Below are 15,913 nucleotides of genomic sequence, written 5' to 3'. Positions count from 1 at the left end.
TTTGGTTCTCTTTTAAGCAACCTACTTTCATTTTCCCTTGATCTCCATGGGAATATTCTATGAGAACACACCTAATTCGAGGATTCAGGTTTCTGAACCCTAAGTCATGAAAAGAAACATAAAAACATGGTAAGTCAAGGGAAGGCTGTGGAGACAATATATCTAGATGGTAGCAAAGTATTCAATTTAGTCTCCCATGCTATTCTTATGGAAAAGATAGGGAGATGCAGATTAGGTCATGATACCACTAGATGGATTTGGAACTAGTTAAATGGTTGGATTCAAAGAGTCATTATGAATGGTTTAATATCAACTTCAAAGGAGGAATCTAGTGGACCCAAAGATTTGTGCTTGGCCCTGTGCTATTTAATGGTTTTGTCAATGTCTTGGGTATACGGCTAGCATTTCTATCACATTTGCAGTTGACTCAAAGCTAGGAAGGGTGGTTAGCCCATCGGATGTCAATCAGCATTCAGAAACATTTGAGCTATTAGAATTTAGTCAGATAAGAGGGGACTTAATAAAGAGAAATGTAAAGTCTTCTGCTTGCATTCAAAAAATCAATGGCCCAACTACAAGATGGGGAGGTGTGGCTAGACAGCAATTCATCTGAAAAAGGACTGGGGGTTTTAAAATTCTGAAAAATTCCTTTGCACCAGCATCAGTGTGTTATAGCAGCCAAGAAAGAGACAGTGGCCTTCAGCAGCACTGACAAAGCCTGTGATAGTCTATCTGTAGTTGGCCCTGATCATATGATGTCTGGAGTATTGGGTTTGGTTCAGGGTTCCACAAAAATACATTGACCAGTTGAAGAATGTCCAGAAAAAGGTAACCAGGGTGGTGAATCACTTTACTTCTCTGGCCTCAATTTTCTCATCTTTAAAATGAAACACTGGACTAAATGACCTCTGTGATCTTGTCCAGCTCTAAATTAATGGTGAAGGAACTCCATTTCGAGTCAAATAAGGATCCACTGAAGGAATTAGGATTATTTAGCCTGGAGAAAAGTTGGGGGGGGTCCACAATAGATGTATCAAGGGTCTGAAGGACTGTCACAAGGAAGAGGGGTCAGGCTTGCTCTGCTTGACCCCTAGGTACCTCAGGTGGAAGTTGTGAAGAGACAAAGAGAGCCCTGAGAAGGGGCAGGATATGGGGAGTCCCCTCTCAGGAAAGCTGGCAGCCTTGGCACCTGGATGACAAGCAGAAAATCCCAACTGGTCGGAACCATGCCAAATCCCTCCGTGCTGGCCAAATAGCAGGGAGGAGAGAAACAGATCGAAGGGACTCAGGTTTGACGGTCACCTCCGAGCAGCGATGCTGGTGGCTCCAGTAGAGGGAGCATCACGAGAGCCCAGACTGATCTCGGCAGGTCCAGATCTCCTCTGGGCCTTAGTGGATGAAACAGTCAGCGGTGCTCGATGAGAATGTCTAAGAGATGCTGCTGCCAGCCTGGGCCAGGAATTTTAGCTAGGAGTCAACTGTGATTTGAAGGATTTATGGCTTACAATGCTCAACTTAGAGTCCAGAAAACCTGAGGAAGCCAGGGAAGAGTTAGGTCTGAATCTTCCCTCAGAATTAACTAGTCATATGATCCTGAGCATGTCGCTGTCACGCTCTCAGCCTCAGTTTCTTCATCTGTAAAGTGGGAATAATAATAACCTACTTCATTGAGCTGTTTTGAGGATCAAATCAAATGATATCACTTATGGAAAGTGCTTTGCAGAATAAAATATTGTATAAATGTGAGCTATGCTATTATTATTTTCTTTTTTTAAGAAAATCATTGTAATGTTGGCCTGTGCCCAGTCCAGGATTTCTTCCATTTTTCCTGATTCTTTAGAGATTATCCACAGTGGTTCAGGAATCGCATCTCCAAGTTCTTTTCAAGCCCTGGGATGGAGCTGGGGAGGGTTTCCGGGTGGTGGTGTCAATCATCACTCTTCCTGCTGTTCTCCAGGTGTGAAGGACCCCTCTGTCACCATACCTATGGTTCGCCATTGTTCTGGGGTGTGGGGGTATCTCTCTCCTTTGTCCAAAGGAAAGGCAGCCCCATCTCAGTGAGAAAGAGGGGAAGAGAGGGGATGCCAGGAGGGACCGGAGTGCCTCTACTCTCCCTTTCATTGTCGTTCTCGAGAGCTTCTGACCTCATAAAATTTTACTTGTGTGCAAGAACACAAGGCTTTCCTTGTGTCTCCTCTTCCAACCATTCTGCCATTGACATCAAGTTGGGTCACAGTGAATCCCCAGTCTGATGTCCCCTTTTTCCTAATCTAGGGCTGGGTTCATGCTGCTTTCAGCTGTATTTCCTTGGCGGGTACAGAAACTTGAGAAGACACTTTCATATTGCTTCTCATTGTCTCTCCAACCCATCACATCTATCTGGGGCCAGTTGGATATGGTTATTCAAATGAGCCAGGGCTCTTTGCCCTGATACTGAGCTTCCACAGACAATTTAGAGGACTTGGAAAGCTTTCTGTCACCCATGTGCCAGCTAACACTAGGTCATCACAAACCATGTAGTTGCTGTGTAAACAGAAACCTCTCAAGTCAACTAGATACTCAGTTAATACAATGCTAAAAGAAGCCCAGTCAAAGAGTAGCATAGAATCAGTGAAAGCACGTTATTGGAACAGAAAAGGGCAAATGAGAGACAGCCTAACATAAAGGAGAGGTATCAAACACACAGATGGCAGGCCTCAGGGGGCCCACAACATTCCCCCGTGCTGCCCCAACCAGATGAAAATGCAGTTGGGAAATATTTCACAAAATAAATATGTTGGTGTCATTCAGTTGTGTCCAACTCTTTGTGACCCCGTGAACCAGAGCACGCCAGGCCCTTCTATCCTCCACCTTCTCTCAAAGTCTGTCCAAGTTCATGTTTGTTGTTTCCATGACACTCTCTGTCCATCTCATCCTCTGCTGTCCCCTATTCCTTTTGCCTTCAGTCTTTCCCAACATCAGGGTCTTTTCCAATGAGTCCTATCTTCTCATTACGTGGCCATAGTATTTAAGCTTCAGCTTTGGTATCTGACCTTTTCAAAGCCAATATTCAGCTTGCAGGGATCCTTAGGTATGACCTTGTGTTTGAATGGACTCCACTGGCATGATGGGTAGAGAGCTGGTCTCCAAGTCAGGCCAGGCTAGGTTCAAGTCTGCCTCTAATGCACACAGACCCTCTGTGTGACCATGGGAAGTGACTTAAACCTCTCCATACTCCCCTAAGGAAACCCCTTAGGTTTTCAACGTTGCATGGGTAGAGAGATCTCCCGTATCAGGAAGCTCCCTGTGCTGGTGAAATTATAGGCCCAGAACAACAAAAACACAGTAAGGCAAAATAAAACGTTAGAAACATTCTCAGCAGCCATTCCCTGAAGGAACACATTCTCCTACAGACTTACATGTGGACTGATTAATAATGCTAAACAGCAGCTGGTATTTACATGGTGCTTTAACATTTGTAAAGTGCTTTACACACAGTATCTCATGTGATCCTTACAACAACTTTATGATAAGGTCAATGATATTATCATCCCTATTTTACAGATGAGGCTTTCCCAGGGTGATAAAGCTAGTGTCAGAAGCAGGATTGGAACTCAGGTCTTCCTGCCTCCAAGACCTATGCTCTATCATCTACCTCATGTCACAGGTAGAAAACTTTTCTTTCCATTTGTCCCAGTCCCATGTCTGCTCCCAGGGGTTGATATGAGGGTCTCTTGAAGCCCTTCCTTTGCAGTTCCCTGTTACATAGGCCTCCACTTTGGCTTGGTCCATGGGACCATCAGGATTCTGCCAGAACTACATCCCTGACTCATACACACTCTAATTTATATTTCCTGAGTACCAGCCTCTCCACTTTTAAACTTCCGGCCTCTCAGAAGACATTTACGCCAAATAGAATCCTTACCTTGTGATGTAAACACCCTGCATCCAGTCCCACAGTCTCATGGGAAGTGGGATGCTAGGAACTTTCCCAATAAAGGATGATCTCTGAGGCCCAAGTATCATTGGAAATGGAGTTCTGTGCATTTCTTCCCTCACCGATGCTTACTGCATTTCTACAGATACCTTTGTTGATGTGCGGAGATTTGAGGTAAGATTACTTCCTGGTCTAGTGTAGATGCTAAACTCATCCCATGAACTTCTCAGGGACTATAAAGCATTGGAGCTTTCAGGCCTTGCTGAGACTGCTGGGGTGGGGAGAATTCAGTTCTTGGATCTTCTTGTCCTACCAGTATGCAAATAACAGTAGCACAGTCTAATTGCCATGGTCCAGTACGGAAATATCTGATTTCTTCTTGAATAGCCACGAGTGCTTAGAAGGCCAGAGATGCAAAAGTCTGAATTCAGAAAGGACTGCATTGAGCCAGGTCTGGACAAATACAGTTTCATAAAGGTTCTCTGTATGACAAATGTCAACATAAGTAACTGATGAGTACCAGCAGCAACATCTGTGGCCAGGATCTGATCACTTACTGAATGCCAGAATCTGTGTATGAGCCCCAAGGCAGGACTGAGAGGGCCACGGTGTTCTGGCTTAAGGTGAGTCCTACTCTACTTTGGACTTTGATATCTCTTTCCTGATTTACAGGGCAGTGACTTCATCTTAGCTAAACCCTTGTTTCTTAAGCATCTCCTGAAGCACAGCATTTCATATACAGCAACTCCTTGATAGAAGACCAAAGGGCTGGGTGAAATCTGCCCTTGATTACCCTCCCGAGACTGTTGGAAACATAGTGGGACAGTCCCCAGCAGGAAGGAGGGATAGGCTTCTGGAATCACAAGGGATGCCAGGATCAATCTCCTGGTTTGAAATCCAAATAGAAAGAATGGGAAGGACCTGGAGAGTTGTAGTTCATTCATTTTCCTCTAATTTAGGGATTCTCAACCTAGAATCTGTGAACTTAAAAAAAATATTGCTAACTGTATTTCAACATAATTGATTTCCTATGTAATCTAATTTATTTTATTTTATGCATTTAAAAACTTTATTCTGAGAAGGGGGGAAGGGTCCATAGTCTTCATCATGTAGCCCAAAGGGCCCACGACACACAAGAGTTAAAGAACTGTTGTTACAATATGAAACTGGTCTGAAATCATTTCTGAAAACCTAATTATTTATACTATTATTTTTGGTGAGGCAAATGTCGTTAAATGACTTGCCCAGGGTCACACAGCTAGTAAGTATCAAGTATCTGAGGCTAGATTTGAACTCAAGTCCTCTTCATTCCAGGGCTATGCTCTATTCTCCTGTGCCACCTAGCTACCCCTTATAGTTTTCTTATCTCCAAAGAAGATTCCTCAAGGAGCATCTCAAGGTCAGTGTTGTCCTGGGGGATACATCTGGGTACTTTCCTACTGTTTCCTTAGGGATAGGAACAGGAGCTCGATCTATGATCTTACTGGTGTAGGGCATTCCTAAGTCAATGCAGAATGGCACCTTTTTAGAGAGTTTTCTAGATTGAGAGGTGACTTGCTCAGGGACACACAGTCAGAATGTGTCGAAGGTGGGACTTGAACCCAAATCCTTCCAGCATTCTATTTCACATCACTGCCTTGGGGAATTGACTTCTTAACAATAATTTATTTTTGACAGACAGGGGTATGGTGGGGGTGGGGTATGGGGGCACAGCCAAATGGCAGCTGGAAAGCAGGGACTTGCCTAAAGCTCTCCCACAGGACCTTCCAAACACTTATAAAAATGGCTCTGAACAAATTCCAGAGCCACAGAACCCACAAAATAGCAGAGGGAAGCAGGGCTCCAGCCCAGGACAGCCTGGATGGTCACTGGGTAAGGTCCATCACACGGATCTGGGAGCAAAGCAGAGCCCAGCATGGGCTGAGCTTGGACCGACCAGACCGGGAGCCAGGTGGAACAGGCCCTAGTGCCCTGAATCAGGGAGCTGTGGCAGTTAACCAGACTTCTCAACCCACAAACACCAAAGACAACAGAGAAGGTTAGTGGGAAAAACTGCGGGGACAGAGTGAAAGGAGTTCAGGTTCAGCCACTGACCTGGGGGCAGTGGAGGTGGTGCAGCTACAGAACTACAGCTGCAGTTGCTTCCAGCCCCAGGCCCACCTGATGGGAGAAATTAAGTGGCGGATCAGAGCAGGAGTATAGAGCCTGCTCAGATCTGAGTCAAGGTCCAGATTGGTGGTTCTTGGCGGGGGAGGAGCGCTGGTGTGGCAGAGCTTGCTGTGTAGAAATAGCTCTGAAAACAACACAGCCCTGAAAGCTTGGCACAAAGTACTCTATACTCTACAAGCAGTCATATCCCAATGAAAAACTCAAGGGTCAAGTAGTTGGCTGGGAACATGGCCAGGCAATGAAAACAGACTCAGATTCAGACTCAGACTTTGGAATCTTTCTTTGGTGACGAAGAAGACCAAAACATACAGCCAGAAGAAGTCAACAAAGTCAAAGAGCTTACATCAAAAGCCTCCAAGAAAAACATGAACTCTTCTCAGGCCATGGAAGAACTCAAAAAGGATTTGGAAAAGCAAGTTAGAGATGTAGAGGAAAAATTGGGAAGAGAAATGAGCAGGATGTGAGAAAACCATGAAAAACAAGTCATTGACTTGCTAAAGGAGACCCCAAAAAATACTGAAGAAAATAACACCTTAAAAAATAGACTAACTCAAATGGCAAAAGAGCTCCAAAAAGCCAATGAGGAGAAGAATGCCTTGAAAGGCAGAATTAGCCAAATGGAAAAGGAAGTCCAAAAGACCACTGAAGAAAATACTACCTTAAAAATTAGATTGGAGCAAGTGGAAGCTAGTGACTTGATGAGAAATCAAGATATTATAAAACAGAACCAAAGGAATGAAAAAATGGAAGACAATGTGAAGTATCTCATTGGAAAAACCACTGACCTGGAAAATAGATCCAGGAGAGATAATTTAAAAATTATTGGACTACCTGAAAGCCATGATCAAAAAAAGAGCCTAGATATCATCTCTCAAGAAATTATCAAGGAGAACTGCCCTGATATTCTAGAGCCAGAGGGTAAAATAGAAATTGAAAGAATCCACTGATCGCCTCCTGAAAAAGATCCCAAAAAGAAAACTCCTAGGAATATTGTTGCCAAATTCCAGAGCTCCCAGATCAAGAAGAAAACACTGCAAGCATCCAGAAAAAAATAATTTGAGTATTGTGGAAACACAATCAGAATAATACAAGATCTAGCAGCTTCTACATTAAGGGATCAAAGGGCTTGGAATATGATATTCCAGAAGTCAATGGAGCTAGGATTAAAACCAAGAATCACCTACCCAGCAAAACTGAGTATCATGCTCCAATGAAAAATATGGATTTTCAATAAAATAGAGGACTTTCAAGCTTTCTCAGTGAAAAGACCAGAGCTGTATAGAAAATCTGACTTTCAAACACAAGAATCAAGAGAAGCTTGAAAAGGTAAACAAGAAAGAGAAATCATAAGGGACTTACTAAAGCTGAACTGTTTTGTTTACATTCCTACATGGAAAGATGATGTGTATAATTCATGAGACCTCAGTATTAGGGTAGCTGAAGGGAATATACATATATATATGGATGGATAGATAGATAGATAGATAGATAGATAGATAGATAGATAGATAGATGGCACAGGGTGAAATGAATATGAAGGGATGATATTTTAAAAAAACAAAATCAAATTAAGGGATGAGAGAGGAATATATTGAGAGAGGGAGAAAGGGAGAGATAGAATGGGGTAAATTATCTTGCATAAAAGTGGCAAGAAAAAGCAGTTCTGTCGGGAGGGAAGAGGGGGCAGGTGAGGGGGAATGAGTGAATCTTGCTCTCATCAGATTTGACCTGAGGGAGGAATAACATACACACTCAATTGGGCATCTTACCCCACAGGAAAGAAGGAGGAAGGAGATAAAAAAGGGGGGGACTATAGAAGGGAGGGCAGATGGGGGAGGAGGTAATCAAAAGCAAACACTTTTGAAAAGGGACAGGGTCAAGGAAGAAAATTGGATAAAGGGGGATAGGACAGGAAGGAGCAAAATACAGTTAGTCTTTCACAACATGAGTATTGTGGAGGGTTTTACATAATGATATACATGTGGCCTATGTTGAATTTCATGCCTTCTTAGGTAGTATGGGTGGGGAGGGAAGAGGGGAGAGAATTTGGAACTCAAAGTTTTAAAAGCAGATGTTCAAAAAAAAAAGTTTTTACATACAACTAGGAAATAAGATATACAGGAAATGGGGCATAGAAATCTATCTTGCCCTACAAGAAAGTAAGGGAAAAAGGTATGGGCCGGGGAGTGGGGTGACAGAAGGGAGGACTGACTGGGGATTGGAGCAATCCGAATATATGCCATCTTGGAGTGGGGGTAGGGTAGAAATGGGGAGAAAATTTGTAATTCAAACTCTTGTGACAATCAATGCTGAAAACGAAAAATATTAAATAACTAAATTAATTAAAAAAACAATAATTTATTTTCTATCTTTTACTCATAGACGGCCTGCAGTGCCAGGGTTTAAACAAGTAAAAACTGGGAAACATTACCCTCTTGTGGACATGAAAGACATGACTTTAGGAACGGCTTCCGACTTTTGTTTTTTTATTGGAATCCTAGTCTTGGGGGGTGGGGGGCGGGGTTACAATCAAGTTTAAGAATAGGATGATAACATTTCCCAGTCCTATTAATTTCTTCTCTTGGAGTCCTTAAACAACCCTCTTTTGAGATTGAAGTCTTTAGAAGACCTGAGTTTGAATCCCAACTCAGCCACTTATCACCAGTGTGACTACTTAACCACTTGAGACCTGTTTCCTCATCTGATACATGAGGGTTTTAGAAATGAGGATCTTTAACATCCCTTACAACTGTGATTCTACGATCTTCTCTTTTTATACAGTTGGTGGTGGTGTGACCCATACTTGTAATCCCTGCCACTAAAAAGATGGATTGCTTGAGCTATGGAGTTACAAGCCCTGGGAGGGGGTGGAGTGGGTAGCTACCAGGAAACTTAAATAAAAGTGAACCTGCTCAGTTGGAAATAGAGTAGGACAGTTTCTCTGATGATCAGCAGTGGATAGGGCCCATATGTAACTGCTTCACTTCTGACCCAGTCAAGCTGGGGAGACTCAGTTTCCCTGCCCCCACTCCCTCCTCCAAAAGTGATGCTGTGTTAGGGCAGTTTCTTTTTAGTGGAAAGGTCTTTGACATGGAGGACATGGGTTCAAATCCTGCCTTTGTTGCCACCTGTGTGAATTTAGGCACGTCACTGAACCTTTTTGGGACTCAGTTTACTCATTTGTAAAATGAGGGGAAGTGGACTCGTTGGCCTCTAAGGTCCCTACAAGTTCTAAATCTATAAATCTGAGTTTTTTAATTTGAGAGGACCCTTATTGTAACTGGGACTCTGACCCCACACATATCATAAAACTTTTGGTCTTCACTTTCTAGGGCATAGAAAACAATGTGGTTGACCTGGGCTTGAATTCAAGCTTGACTACCAAGCTTCACCTCAGCCTTATTTCTATCAACTAGCCAACAGTCAGTAAACATTTACCTAAGCTCCTACTATATGCCAGGCACTGTGGTAAGTGTTGGTAATACAAATAAGAAAAAGATAGTCCCAGAGAGCTCAAAGAGCTTTCAATCTAATGAAAAGCAGGAAGGAGGTAGCCAGAGGAGAGGCATGATGATGTCAGGGGGTGGAAACCCAAGCAGAACAGCTAGTAGTAAACGAAGAGTTAGCTGGAAATTTTGAGCCCTTGATAAAGTGAGGCTTTGGAAGGAGTTCATGGCATTCTCCAATCAGAGGTCAAGGCAACTGAGGGTACTGAGGAGATCTTGATGACTAAGGCTAAGGCATTCCACGAAGATGAGATTTCAGTTGAAACAAAAGGAGCCTACAATGAGCCCATGTCTGGAATCTACTTCCTCTTCATCTCCACCTTGTAGCATCCCTCACTTCCCTGAAAACACCATCTCCTACACTACACTAATGCTTTCACTTTCTTGAAAGGACTCTGTATTACTTTGTATATACTTTGTACTTTCTTATTTGTGTACTTATGATATCTCTCTCCAGGGCCCCTCCCTTCCCCCAGTGAATGTATCCTCTTTCAGCACTGGGAGGGTTTTCCCTATCATCTAGTTATGGTTTATTCCCAGTAAACAAGTCAAGAAGCATTTATTTAAGCACCTACTATGTTCCAGAAACTGTCCTAAGCATAGGGATACAAAAAAAAAATTCAAAGACATTCCTGGTCCCCAAGAGCTCACAGTCTGATGGGGGAGGGAAGGCTACATGCAAACAACTATTTACAAACAAACTACAGAAAGAATAAATTGGTGATAGTCCCAGAGGGACGGCACTACCATTGAGGGGGATCAGGAAAAGCTTTTTGCAGAAGGTGGGATTTTAGCTGAGATTCTGTTGAACTGAATTACTCTTGCTTACTTCAAAAAGTTGGGTTCTTGTTTTGTTCTTTTTCATTGTGTGGTTGTAATGGTCAAATAAGAGAATGTGTTTGAAAATGGTAAGAACATTGTCCATCAAGTGAGAAAACCAAGATAGGTTCCATCTACCTTCACTAGAGGGACCTCCTGGGGCATTGAGACAATTGATCTGTTTAAAGATGTGAAGCTCAGAACCAAGATGCCTGAAAACAGCATCTTACCAGAGCTCTCTCACAAGTTCTGTCAGATTCCTACAAAAAAGTGAATCTGAGCAGATCTGAGAGAGTCAGAAACTGTGAGCAGTCTGAGTAAGGCAAATTTCCAAGCCAGGAGAGTCTGAAAGGCTGAAGGGACGAATCTGTAGGCTGGGAGAGCGCTCGGTGTGTAGAGCTGCTCCAGACAGCACCAAAGTGGAAGCCGCCAGGGAAACCAACGTGGGAGACAGGCTGGGAGAAAGCTGGGCACCCCAAACCGGTGGAGATCCCCAGACCTCCAAACACAGGACAGCAATCTGTGGAAGTGACGAGAGGCAGTGCAATGCCACCAGCCATGAGACATCAACTCCTGAGGCTTGCAGCCCAAAGGTATGAAACGTTTCTTCTTGAACTCCCGGGAGACATAATGGCCAGGTAAACGGCTCTAATTCCTCCCCCCCTGACCCAGAGAATTCCTCTGGAAAAAACGCTAGAATAGAGGAGACAGAAGTGGGGCTTCAGTGGCTGCGTAGTGGGAGTTCCTGAGTCACAGAGGGGCAGAGCCAGCAGGGGTCAACATCAGGAGCCCAGACATACCCTTGCTCCCCCAGGGGAAGTGCCAGACACCAGCTCAAACAACAAAGAGCTGAGTCCATTGCTGAGGAGCAACAGTGCTGGAGAGCAACCCTAGGGGAAGAGACTTCAGGCAGCCAGACCCCTCCCCCACACCTCAGGAAACTGAAGGCTATAATTCACAAAGCCAGTAACTAGACTCGCAATCCCCAGAATAAGAAAGCTGGGACAGAGAGCCCTGAGCCCCAAAAGCAGAAATTTATTGTAAAGCCAGGAAAAGCCTAACCAACATGAAGAACATAAAGATATGAAGCTCTACAATTCTGTGTGATTGTTGATGCTCTTATTAACAAGGCAAGAGAAGGAAGATCTCTAAGTGGAAGGACTAAGGATAAAAGTACTTGTGGCACTGGGTCATAGCTGGTGGAATAAGACTTTTCTGGATCTCATGACTTCATCCTCCTCCTCTCTGGGGCCCAGACTTCCCTGTTAACAAGCTTTCCAGGCTCATCCTACCTACAAATGTGTACAGCAAATACTTGACATTCCTAGATTTAGAATTTTCCATTTTGAAAACTCACTATGTACTGTGAAACCCCAACACAGATTTAACTGCCTAGTTCTCCCTGAAGGTCCCAGACCTCACAGAGCTCACAGTAGGAAGGCAAGTGCTAGTCTTTTTTTCCTCAAATATGAATGAGGGGCCTAGCAGGAAAATAATCCTGTTCAAGAGGTGTGGAAGTTTTTGTGCTCCTTACCTCAACGTTTTTATCCAGGTAAAATCAGATTTAGAAAACATCCAGGGTAGGTTTGAAAGGGAAAAAAAAATAATAGGGCAGATTGAAGTGTATGTGCCCAAGGGGAAGGGATGGTTCTCACAACTTTGTCTTGGGAGAAGTTGCATGCAAGAGATTCAAGATCAGCAACAACTGATTAGAACTCCCTCCTTCTTCCCCAGCATGGGGCTTCCTGTAAAAGCACAGGGCTTGTGTCTGTCCATCACCTGGACTCAGGAAACCCTGCCAGATCTCTGTATCTGGGTATGCTTGGAAGCTGCCAATTTGGAGACGATGCTCCAAGGAACGACTTCACCTTACCTTCTGTTCTATGTGTTTGTAGGACTGTACCCCTACCACTTCACATGGGCACAGTCAGATCCACTTCTACTAACTAACCCTCACAACAGCACTGTGAACTAACCAGTGTCTACTTGAAAGTTTGGTTAAAGGAGGCAAACAGGCTTGGTGATATATAAATTCATATTGTTTATTCCCTTAAAGTTAGCAGATACATGATCATGGAATCAGAAGCAAACTTCTGATTGAGTGACAGGAAAAAGACAAAGTTTAAATACATTTTAGAACAATCCCAACTCCAGTTTATGGTCCCCATATCATAAGAAAGGAAGTTTCTTAGTTGAATGAGTCCTAAATACAGAGAGACAAGACAATTGACAAGGTAGTGTCACTTAGAGATTAAGATCCCGAAATGCAAATGTCCCTAGAATATCAAGATAAATCCCACTGTCCAGGTTTCAGACATCAGGTCACCAACAGGAAAAATACCCCTTGTCAACCTTATCTGGTCTTTGAAGTTGCTGACACAGGAAAGGGCAATTTTAGACCAAAGCAGTTTGATTAGTTCAGGCTTTGGATCTTATTGGGGTTCAAATAATCCAAAAGGATTGCCACCAGGAGCTGACTCATCTTACTTTTTTTCTATTACCTCCATTTTATAGATCAAGGAACCAGAGTAGAGAGAAGATGAGTGCCGTGCTGAGGTTATGTGGCCGCAGACAGGGGATGGAGCCGCCTCTTCACATTCAGCTCTCATCTCATTGCCCCAGATTGTGTTCCCACTCCTTGGATCTCCATTAAACAATCCTTTCATCCTCAAACCCAGAAAATTACTGGCATTTAGGGAGGGCCATCTCTCATATCCCACAGTGGAGAGGATATTGAGCTGGAACAAATGAGGGCTTTTGTGTTCCTTAGGACAGAGAGATAATGAATTTGGAGAGAGGAGCAGAGCCTCTGATGCCCAGCTGCTCCCTGTAGCTCAAGACTAACTTTAATTCCTACAAAGGTTTGCACTGTCTTTCTCAGACACATTTTAAGTACTCATGGAGGAACTTTTCATCGGACTTCACAACCTACTTAAATAAATGGTCAGTGTTCCAGAGGGTCCTGGGCAATTCACCTACCCATTCAAAGTGTAGCTGATTTGGTAAGAAATAGTTGCCTTTATTTTATTAACAAAAATTATTTTTCCTTGTTACTCCCTTGAGCATATTCAGATGCTCCACTGTTGGCTCAGTTCCCATCCCACTGGAAACCCCTTCCTCTTAGATCTAGCTATCATTAAATTACTTGGACCTCAAGTCATCAAAAAACAAAATAGTCCAAGTCAGGAAAAGCATGGTCAGCTACAACATCAAACAGGAGTGGGAATAAGTAGCACAATCTTGACACAATCAAGACCAAAAGTCAAAGGTCAAAGATCTCCTCTCTCCTCACCTGCTTTCCAAGGACCAGAGTTCCACGGGTTAAAGGTCCCAACTGTAGAACTACTATCTCAGAAGAGCCTTCAAGCAAGTCAAAATGATGAGGGCTCACCACAGCAATACTGGCATCTTCACAATCTGGAAGCCAGTCAGTTGGCCAAACAAACAAACAAACCCCTGAAACCCACCCATTTATTAAATACCATGTGCTAGGCACTGTGCTAAATACTACAGATACAAAAAAAGCATCCTTACTCCTTTAAAAAAACTCCCCAAACTCAAGGAGATCCCATTTTTTAAAATATTTTTTATTTTTTTTTAATTTTTTTTATTTTATTTATCTATCTATCTATCTATCTATTTATTTAGGAAGTCCCTTTCTAACGAGTGATAACATTGTATCTAATGAGTGTTAACAAATAACGGGGCTATATAAGATTCTAGACAGAGTAGCTAGCTGGATGCTTTTTGGCTAGCTCTTGAGCAATTCCAGTAAGCTAGATGCTTGAAGCAAATGCATTATTTGTAAAGTGCTTAGCACATTGGCTGACTCATAGTAGGTGCTCAGTAAATGTCTATTCCCTCTCATCCTCCCACATAAAGGGCCCAAAGGGCAACAAAATCCCTCAACCAACATTTGGTCTTATTTCATTTGATCCAATGGCTTTCAAAGATTTTCCACGCTTAGTCTAAAGCATAAATCGTAAAAATCTAAATGAATGGAGACTGATTGAACAATTTATTGCTTACTTTAGGTAAGGTGGGGTGATCTGAGGAAATGTTAGTCAATCCCACTGCTGAGACAGAAAAAACCAGGGATTCAGGAATCCCTAAACTATGGAGTTCCTGGTTGAGGGGGAGTGCCCCTCAAGGACCTGAGTATTGGAGAGGGTCGGGCTGTCCAGAATGAATTCATGATCTCAAGCATTCTTTAAGTCAAGGTGGCAAAGATTTATTATGCTTTACAGAGGGCAAGAGTTCTTAGGAAACCTGCAACCTTACACAGGTGCAGGAAAGTTCATATAAGAGATTTAGGGGTGAAATGTCAATTAGGTGTTTTGGGGTGGGATTAGGGAGCGGTTAAGGAGTGGTCAGTTCTTAAAGGAACATGCACCTTTTGTTGTGCAGCCATATTACCCAGAGTTCACTGGGAAATAGCCCAAGGGCGTGAAGGGCTGGCTTCTAGGGGGGTGTGGATTTTGACCGAGAAGCCTAAATTAACTAGAGGTCAGGGCTGACTGGGTATATCTAGGTGGCTTTCATCAAATGTCTTCTTAGACAAAATAAATGTAAGAGAGTATACATTTGACTATATCTAGGATACTTATCAGTCAGGTCAGTAAATAGTGAATATGGTCATGACCCAGTGCACAGGCAATCATCAGTACACAGGGAGTCAGCACAGCTGCCTATTGTGAAAGGAGGAGATAAGTGTGTTGCTGGGGCATGCTGCCCTTAAACTACAGAGTATTTTGAGTCTAGGGAGAGATGTGATTTTTGAACTGGATGTGGTTTTGGAATTGAGGTTCAGGCACAGGCACCCAAGCAGAGGCTATTAGAATTAGGGTCCAAACACAAGCACCCAAGCACCCCATTACCACCCTTACAATTAAAAGAGCATTTCAGGTAAAGGATCATAGATTTAGGGTCCTCAAAGGTCACTAACTCCCTTATTTTACAGATAAGGAAACTGAGTCTCCGAGAGGGAAAGTGACTTGACCAAAGTAACACAAGTGACTGGCAGGATGGCATTTGAACTCAGATTCTTTGTCTCAAATACAGGGTTCTTGCCACTTGCCCATCTCTTTCAGAGCAGTCACCTGGTCATCCACCTCTTCTGCCTCACTCTGGCTCTTTATGATCACACACTTAGATGTGGATAGGACTTTAGAAGCTTTCTAGTTGGAACCCAGTATTTTACAGATAAGAAAGCTGAGGCTCAGAGGATGAAAGAAGAAAGAATGTAACAATCCCTACTGTCAAGGTACCTACATTTTGTCAGGGAGAGAGAGAGAGAGAGAGAGAGTTATATATATATTTACAGAATAAACACAACTACACTGGATACAAAGTAGCTCAGTCCAAGGCTCCTGAGTTTCCTCTTTCAGGAGGGGAAAGAGCGGGCACACTTCGGGCATGTTATCTCTGGGTTGTCAGCACGCGGCACGGAAGCGCTGGGGGAGGGGGAGGGGTGCTTGGCATGTGCTGATAAGGGCAGTAATGA

This window comes from Trichosurus vulpecula, chromosome 9 (genome assembly GCF_011100635.1).
Source record: "Trichosurus vulpecula isolate mTriVul1 chromosome 9, mTriVul1.pri, whole genome shotgun sequence".
In the NCBI taxonomy this organism is placed as follows: Eukaryota; Metazoa; Chordata; class Mammalia; order Diprotodontia; family Phalangeridae; genus Trichosurus; species Trichosurus vulpecula.
The sequence above is the reverse complement of the archived record's forward strand: the minus strand, read 5'-3'. Positions refer to the sequence as shown.